Raw genomic sequence first — 8,937 nt, forward strand, 5'->3', positions numbered from 1 at the left:
TCCAAGATGAGTTATCTTTAGCTGAAGCTTGGTATGTTGGGTCCTGCCCTACATTTTTTTTTGCCATAAACACCACCACAAATACAAAACCTTGGCAGTATCCTTGAGTATCTCTCTCTCACCTTGCATATCCAATGAGTCACCAAATCCCTTTGATCCTACCAAGTTCCTTTGTTTCTACCCTTATGACTTCTCTAGAATCTGCCCCATCCTCTCCACCAATTGATACTACCCTCCTCTAAGTTCTTATCATATTCCACCTTGACTACTGCATCAACCTACCATGATGAACCCCTGCCCAGTATCTTCCCTCTTCATTCCATACTTTGGTCTGCTGCCCAGTTCATTCCTCTACTTAAACATTGAGTTCATATCTCCTCATTACCCTAAAACTTCCAGTAGTTGCCTATCCAGCTCCACATCAAGCAGAAACTCCTTAATGGAAGCTCTAAAGTATTAATCATCTCTCCCCTTCCTACCTTGCCTCGCTCATCTCTTACTACACCTCAACCTGATCACTTTTCTACTCTAACACCATTCTACTCTCCTTATTTCAATCTCATCTTTCTTGCCTCTGACCTCTTGCCCACATTTCCTTCTGGCCTAGAACTCACTCCCCTCTCAAATCTCACAGATCATTTCTCTTCCCACCTTCAAAAACTGACAAAATTGCTCAACACTAAGAGGTCTTCCCTGACTAAGCCCTCATTGTCCCATTCACCCCCCCTTCTAAAATACCAAGGCACTTGGATCTATGCCACTTAAGGACTTGATGTTCAGTACATATCTCTATACTCTCTCATTACCCCAGCAGTAATTTATTCTATTGTCTGTCTTCTCATCTAGATTATCTAGAAGCTGCCTGTGGTCAGGGAACGTCTATACCAACTCTACTGTATTGTTCCCCCCTTGTGCCTAGCACAGTACATGGCACATAGTAAGTGCTCAATAACTATCATTGATTGATGATGATAATGATGGATTTCCTTTCTAGAATGACAGTCATGCCTCAGTCCTGAAATACTGGAACAGAAAATCTTAGTGAAGCAATTGATTATGATAGTAGTAATTCATTCAATCAATTGTATTTATTGAGCTCAAAAGCTTCAGAGAGTATGATATAACAATAAGCACACATTCGCTGCCCACAACGAGCTTACAGTCAGTGCCGCAAGTATGCTCATGTTTCTAACAGCCACAGTCCTGCTAGGATATGGAATGCACCTGTGAGTATGTGAGCAGCGGGGTAGAACATTGTCCAAGACTATCTAAGGCCCAAGTGATTGTGGTCTAGCACTGATGTCATATCCTAGTACTATGAGCTGGTAGATGCTCCTTGATAGGCTGTGGTCCCTAGAGTCATCAGATTTTTTGAGTCCCTACTGAGTGTGAACTTCTGTGTTATAGAACCAATATTTGCCAACTATTTTTCAAGATTCCTGTCTACTACAGGTCTGTTTTCACTGCTAAACTCTAAATTCCTTGATGGTAGAGATTATATTTACTAATACTATTGTACTGTACTAAGCAACTTTTTTTTTTTTTTAGTATAGGGCTGTACTCATAGGAGGCATTAATTGATTGATTAAAGTAGCAAAAGTGCCTAGGGGATAGACTACTGGCCTGGGAGTCAGAAGGACCTGGGTTTTAATCCCAGCTCGGCCATTTGTCTGCTGTGAGACCTTGGGCCAGTCATTTTGCTTCTCTGTTCCTCAGTTACCTCATACATAAAATGAGGGTGTAGACTATGAAACCCATATAAGACAGGGACTGAGTCCAACCTGATTACCTTGTATCTACCCCAGTGCTCAATACTGTGCCTCAATGCTTAGTACAGTGTCTGGCACTTAGTAAGCACTTAAATTCTATCATTATCATCATCAAATAGTAAGTGCTTAACACATACCACAATTATGATTATTATCATTATTATTACTAATTGATTGACCAGGAATGAATTAGTGCCAAAAGGCACCTATCTACTTGCAGAGCTAAAAGTAAAGTTCACGTTTCTAGTTTCTTGTTCATCTGTATACTACTTTAAGCAATATCATCAATAGTGTTCATGAAACTGAATTCAGTATAATGAGAATGGAAATATGTGAGCAACATCCCCTCAGTCAGTATAAGAAAGGAGCTTTTTATATGCCACATATATTTCTTGAGATTCAAAGACTACAATTTTTATGGCTTGTTTATTTCTGTTATAACATAATATGTTGTTTGGTTTGATCTTCTTTGTGTTTTTATAACACAGAATTAATCAGAACTCTTTCACACCATGAAATCACCCAAATGATTTTAGAGAAATCTTAGATTTTCCAGGAGAATTTCCTTAAAAATGTTAATTTCAATATATTACAAGAGACTTTAACCTCTCAATCTTTCATTTTAAATAGATTTTAGGAATTGAGTATATTCACTTCACTTCTTCGATGTCAGTGTATTGTACAAGTTCAACATAATTTGCATTAATAGAGATTTATGCATGTTTATTAAATTTGACTTGTAATGAATTCAATGTGTTTTCTAGTCTTCTGTGCATTATTATAGATATAAGTGGCATTTGTGCATCATTTCTGCATCACAATTTCCATGCAATATTATAATATCAAATGAAATGTACATTTCTATTTAACATAATTTTTGATGTCCTTAGATTTAAAATCCATTTCCCCAATAACTGTCTCTGTCTTTAAAAACAGACAGATGGTGGAGTACAGAACCTGCCAATCAGGCAAGAGAACAGTGAAAGCAGAAAATGAAGAAATCCTCCAAGGACACTGCATCAGTCCAAGGGCAGTGTTTATTAAACCTGAAAAATAGCATGATGATACAAATCCTGGGTAAACTACAATCCACTGCAAACAGCATCCAAACTGATGGGTCTGCTTCAAGGAGTTGTTCTAATTAACATAATTTGTAGGGTGAGGATAGTATTATTTAAGTGTAAATTGTTCGGGGAAGAATATGTTGACTGAATCTACTTATTTTTGTAGATGTGAACCTACAATAATGAAATTTTCCATCATTATGCCAGCTATAGGAAACTGACATTTTAGAGGAAAAAAAATCTCATTTTAAAGGTTAATTACATTAGCTAGTTCTTCTAAGTGATAATTTATTATAATATTGAAGACGTCTTAAAGGAAAAGACAAGAAATCCCTGTAGCATCCAGACTTGTCTACAAAAAAATGCACATTTGACCTTCAACCATGAAATTACAGTCATGGCATTTACAAACACAAAACTATATTATCATTTCACTTCAAAGAACTCCTATTTTACAAGACATATATATATATATATATATATGCATATGTGCGGATATATATACACACACACACATATATATATATATATATATATATATATATATATATATATATTATAGCTATATACATTATAGCTATATACATTTAGACAAAATTGGCCTCCAGTGAGATTGTTCATGTCTCATATATACCCATATGACCAGTTTTGAAACAACCTTATTTTTATATAGGTTCCTAACAATTTGACTTCCCCCAAATGTATTTGTCTAATCTACTCATGTCTATCATTCAAAATGGAACAATAGTAAAAGTTCCAGTTCTCAGTATTAGAGGCAATGAAGTATTCATTCTGCCCATGGAATGGAATATATGTCAAGCTATGCCAAATTCAACATATTTAGCCCTAACTGAATATTTTTCAAATTTTTTTCTTTAAATTATAGGTGTCATTCATGATTTAACAATGCACAAGAATCATGTTAGTATAGTAAAACTTTGGTTATAAATAACAAATAACATATTGTATGAGCTGCATGTAGGTGGGCAAAGTTAAGAAGTTCAAAATGGCATAGGAACTACCCACTGAGAAAGAGGAATAAAAGAGTCAGGAATTAGAAAGATTAAGAAATGCCAAAAAAAAGACAAGTCAGATATAGTCATAAAAAAATGGAGAAACTGAGATGAAAGATACCGTAAGAAAGGTAGAAAGGGAAGGAGAAAGAGTAGGCATGTATATAAAAGGAAAGTAGTAGGGGAATCATCCCACTGCAAACATCCCTTCCCTACCTCATTTGTATAAAAATACTTTAGGTTTAAGAATGATGCTATTAGACCTATGGTATTAATGTATGTGAATGCTGCTGCTATGACCAATGCATGACAAACAACCGTTCAAAATTGTTGGTATGCATCGTATCCTCCTTGTTGAACTGCTGGAATTTCTACCTGCAGTGCTTACTCTCATTTTATGGCATTTTCATCACTGGAGTGAGTCAGGTAGACCCGAATCATGTTATGCCACATTGTATAAAGTTACATTTCACTGGGTATTTTATTCCTGTGCATTTTGGTCTTACTGTCACTAAGGTCACCTGTACAACAGGAGGACTTCCTTAATTAAGACCCTTTTTCTCTGATTCCCTATGCCTTTTTTATCATCTTTGTGCTTGAATCTGTACCTTACCATAAGCCCCACAGCTGTTTTGTACATCTCCATAAATTATTTATATTAATGCTTGCTCTCCCTCTAGACTATTAGCTAGTTATGGGCCAGGAGCATGTGTACCAACTCTGTTTCACTGTACTTTCCCAACTGGTTAGGGAAGCAGCACGGTTCAGAGGAAAGAGCACAGGATTCAGGGCATCTGGATTCTGATCCTGATTCCACCACTTGTATCCTGTATGGCACTGGGCAAATCATTTAACTTCTCTATACCTTAGTTACCTCATTCATAAAATGGTGTTCGTCCGTGGGCCCCATGTACATGGACTGAGTCCAACCTGATTAGTTTGTATCTACCCCAGTACTTATTACAGTGCCTAAGACACAGGGCATACAAATACTATTAAAATAGCACAGCTGTTTAGCTCACCTGTGTGTAATATGATTAATGATCCCGTCTGTGCTGCTGGATTTAATGGATTTCGGGACATCTTTGTTTGTGAGCCTATAATGTAGTAGAATAGATGTTTAGGTGTGTTGATGAAGTAGGGTGTGACCACTGTGATTAACCCAGGACTCACAGCTAGAGTAAAGGTTAAGCACTGATATTGCTTTCTACATAATAATAATTATGGTACTTGTTAACTGTTTACTATATTCTAAGTGTTGGGGTAGATACAAGTTAATTAGGTTGGACAAAGTCTCTGTTCCACATGGTGTTTACAGTCTAAGTAGGTGGAAGTAGGATAATGATTTGTGCATTTTCTGTTTGCTGTGAAAAGTGATGTCATGGTGGCTCTACACTCTACACTTAATGATCCAGAGGACAGAGTACACTTTAAATTCAGTTCACTACCCCTTTGGCTTCTCATTCATTGTAGGGCAGTGTTCTGCCTATGTATCAGAACTCACTGTCAGCTTTCAAATATATGCCACTGACAACTGAGTGGTATAAAACCTCTTTTTTCTTCAGGCTAATCATTGTTTGAGAGATTAAGCACTGAGCCTGAGGGGGCATGTGATCATACAGCCAGAGGTGGATTAATCGTGACTCAGTGGAAAGAGCATGGGTTTAGGAGTAAGAGGTCATGGGTTCAAATCCCAGCTCTTATACTTGGCAGCTGTGTGACTGTGGGCAAGTCACTTAACTTCTCTGTGCCTCAGTTACCTCATCGGTAAAATGGGGATGAAGACTGTGAGCCTTATGAGGGATAACCTGATTACCCTGAATCTACCCCAGCGCTTAGAACAGTGCTCTGCACATAGTAAGCGTTTAACAAATACCAACATCATTATTATTATCACTTTACTAAGTACTTTGGAGAGAACAATATTACAGCATTGGTAGATATATTCCCTGCCCACAGTAAGCATTAATATAAATCAATGAATTACATATATGAGTGCTTTGGCACTGAGAGTGGACTGGATAAAAGATGCAAATCCAAGTGTAAGATTGACCCAATGGGAGAAGAGGGCCTCATCAGGGAAGGCATATTGGGGGTGATATGCTTTTAATAAGTCTTTGAAAGTGAGGAGAGTCATCGTCTGTCGAAAATGAAAAAGGAGGATGCTGTAAGCCAGAGGTAGGATTTGAGTGGTAGATCAGTGGCAACATAGATGAGATTTAGATATAGTGAGTAGATGACTGGCATTAGAAATGCAAAGTGTGTAAGTTGGGTTGTAGTACTAAATCAGGGAGGTAAGGTAGGAAGGGATCAGGTGATTGCTTTAAAGTCTGTGGTAAGGATTTTCTGTTTGATGTGGAGGTGGATGGGCAACCAGTGGAGGTTTCTGTGGAACTGGGGAAATGTGGACTGAACATTTTTGTAGAAAAATGATCCAGGAAGATGAGGGAAGTATGGACTAGAGTGGGGTGAGAGAAGAGGCAGGAAGATCAACAAAGAAGCTGATTCAGTAATCAAGGTAGGCTAGAATAAGTGCTTGGATTCACATGGTAGCAGTTTGTATGGAGAAGAAAAGACAGATTTTAGTGATGTGGTGAAGGTGAACACAAAAGGATGAGGAGATGAGGGCAGTTACAAGAAGAACGGAAAAAGGACAGTAGGACTAAAAGAATGGATAATCTCATCACCACCGGAAAAGTATTGATGCTGGCAGCACCAAAGGGGCAAGAAAGCATCCCACTTATTTTCCTCCTGAGAGTCAATGCAAGAAAGTCATATTAGCTGTCCTTTTCCTAGGACTGTGCAAACATCTGAACAAGGCCCTTTCTGAAAAATGCAGACACACCTGCAGAACATCCCACACTGACTTCAGCAGTGAAGAAGTCCACCTTCAGGATGGAACCAGGAAGGAGCAAAGAGTGAGGATGTAAAAAAGAGTCCAAGCATCAATATTCTTTGCTCTGTGGAGTGCAGTTCACTGGTTCTTACACCAAAGTAATGGTGAGAGGAGTAAACTGTATAATTGTAGACCTCTTGATGTGTCATCTCATTCCTGGGTCGGAATCAGATAGGGAGGACTGGTAGTTCTTTCCCTTTTTGGGTGGTCTCTTATAGAACCACCTGTTGTTGATGGGAGGTGAGTAGTAGCAGTGATTGATTCTGAATATGGTTCATAATCAATGGGATGGCTTTGTGCATGTGCTTCTAGAGCATACATCTTTGTAAGATGATCTCAACTAAGGTAGCCAGATCAGTCATATAGTGGTTAGTCCTGTAACACAGAACCCTGACTGGTATTGTGGTTGTGGTTGTGGGGTCGCCTATCGACCTCCGCTCCAAACAAAAACTCCTCACTCTAGGCTTCAAGGCTCTCCATCACCTTGCCCCTTCCTACCTCTCCTCCCTTCTCTCTTACTACCGCCCACCCCGCACGCTCCGCTCCTCTGCCGCCCACCTCCTCACCGTCCCTCGGTCTCGCCTATCCCGCCGTCGACCCCTGGGTCACGTCCTCCCGCGGTCCTGGAACGCCCTCCCTCCTCACCTCCAGCAAACTGATTCTCTTTCCCTCTTCAAAACCCTACTTAAAAATCACCTCCTCCAAGAGGCGTTCCCAGACTGAGCTCCTCTTCCCCCTCTACTCCCTCTGCCATCCCCCCTTTACCTCTCCACAGCTAAACCCTCATTTTCCCCTTTTCCCTCTGCTCCTCCACCTCTCCCTTCCCATCCCCACAGCACTGTACTCGTCCGCTCAACTGTATATATTTTCGTTACCCTATTTATTTTGTTAATGAATTGTACATCGCCTTGATTCTATTTAGTTGCCATTGTTTTTACGAGATGTTCTTCCCCTTGACTCTATTTATTGCCATTGTTCTTGTCTGTCCGTCTCCCCCGATTAGACCGTAAGCCCGTCAAACGGCAGGGACTGTCTCTATCTGTTGCCGACTTGTTCATCCCAAGCACTTAGTACAGTGCTCTGCACATAGTAAGTGCTCAATAAATACTATTGAATGAATGAATGAATGAATGGGTCAATAAAGGAGGTTTATTCTCGAATGCTGGCAGTGGCCATCCTACTCTCGTTCTGATCCCAACTTTCAATTCCTTATTGGGAACACCAACCATGGCTGCTGATTGTCTCTATCTGTTGGAGATTTGTACATTCCAAGTGCTTAATACAGTGCTCTGCAAACAGTAAGCGCTCAATAAGTACCACTGAATGAATGAATTTATTGAATAAGCTGAATAAAACCAACTAAAATACAGATCTGATTAACTCTTCTCCAAAAGGCCTTCCCTTATTAAAGCTTCTTTTCCCTGGCTCCTTCTGCATCATCTGTACACTTGGGTCTGTGACCTCTGGATATTTGACACCCCTGACCCCACAGGATTTATGTAGGTATCTTTAAATTATATATTACAAATTACCCAGTTATTTATATTACTATCTGTCTCCCATCTAGACCGTAAGCTCATTCTGGGCAGGGAACATCTCTATTAATGCTGTTATGTTGTACTTTCCCAAGTGCTCTGTACACAGTAAGCGCTCAATAAATACCATTAATTGATTGCTTGATTACTCTGTGGATGTTGAGTAAAACATCAAAAAAGATTCCTCTACTTTGGGTGACCATAAATATCATTGTCCAAGAATCTTATGTTCTTGATAGACAATTCAAGGTAGCTAAACATTTGTAGCAGATGACAGAGCTCTGGCTTAATAACAGTTTCAAATGTATTGCTAAAACCTATTAATCTTGATATTTTATCCTGCAATTTTCTTCAATCTTACTCTTGTAAAAATCAGGTGTGCTGTCAAATGAAAGTTGAGATGCTGGAAGTTAATGGTTTCTAGTTTGCCTTTGAGTGGTTTCTAGCATACTTCCAGCGTCAGTCCAGAAGTAATTTTAAGATTTGGCTCACAGTGGAATGTAATGATATTTCATGTTTTACCTTTCTTCTTGAAGATGGTAATAATGATGGCATTTTTAAGGACCCAGTGAAATTTCTCTTAGAAGAAAGGCTCTCAACAGCTCTCATGCGATCTCTATTGTCTCTATTTGTTGCTGAATTGTACTTTTCAAGTGCTTA

The 8,937-nt window shown here is 39.1% G+C and overlaps 1 long non-coding RNA gene across 1 annotated transcript; it reads left to right on the top strand.

Moving 5' to 3' along the window:
• Positions 1-1,347: 1,347 nt before the first annotated feature.
• Positions 1,348-2,840, top strand: LOC114806411. Its single transcript, XR_003754437.2, has 2 exons — positions 1,348-1,452; positions 2,706-2,840. It is a non-coding gene; the product is annotated as an uncharacterized LOC114806411 (long non-coding RNA).
• The last annotated feature ends 6,097 nt before the right edge of the window (positions 2,841-8,937 follow it).

The sequence above is a fragment of the Ornithorhynchus anatinus genome, chromosome 2, assembly GCF_004115215.2.
Source record: "Ornithorhynchus anatinus isolate Pmale09 chromosome 2, mOrnAna1.pri.v4, whole genome shotgun sequence".
Taxonomy (NCBI): Eukaryota; Metazoa; Chordata; class Mammalia; order Monotremata; family Ornithorhynchidae; genus Ornithorhynchus; species Ornithorhynchus anatinus.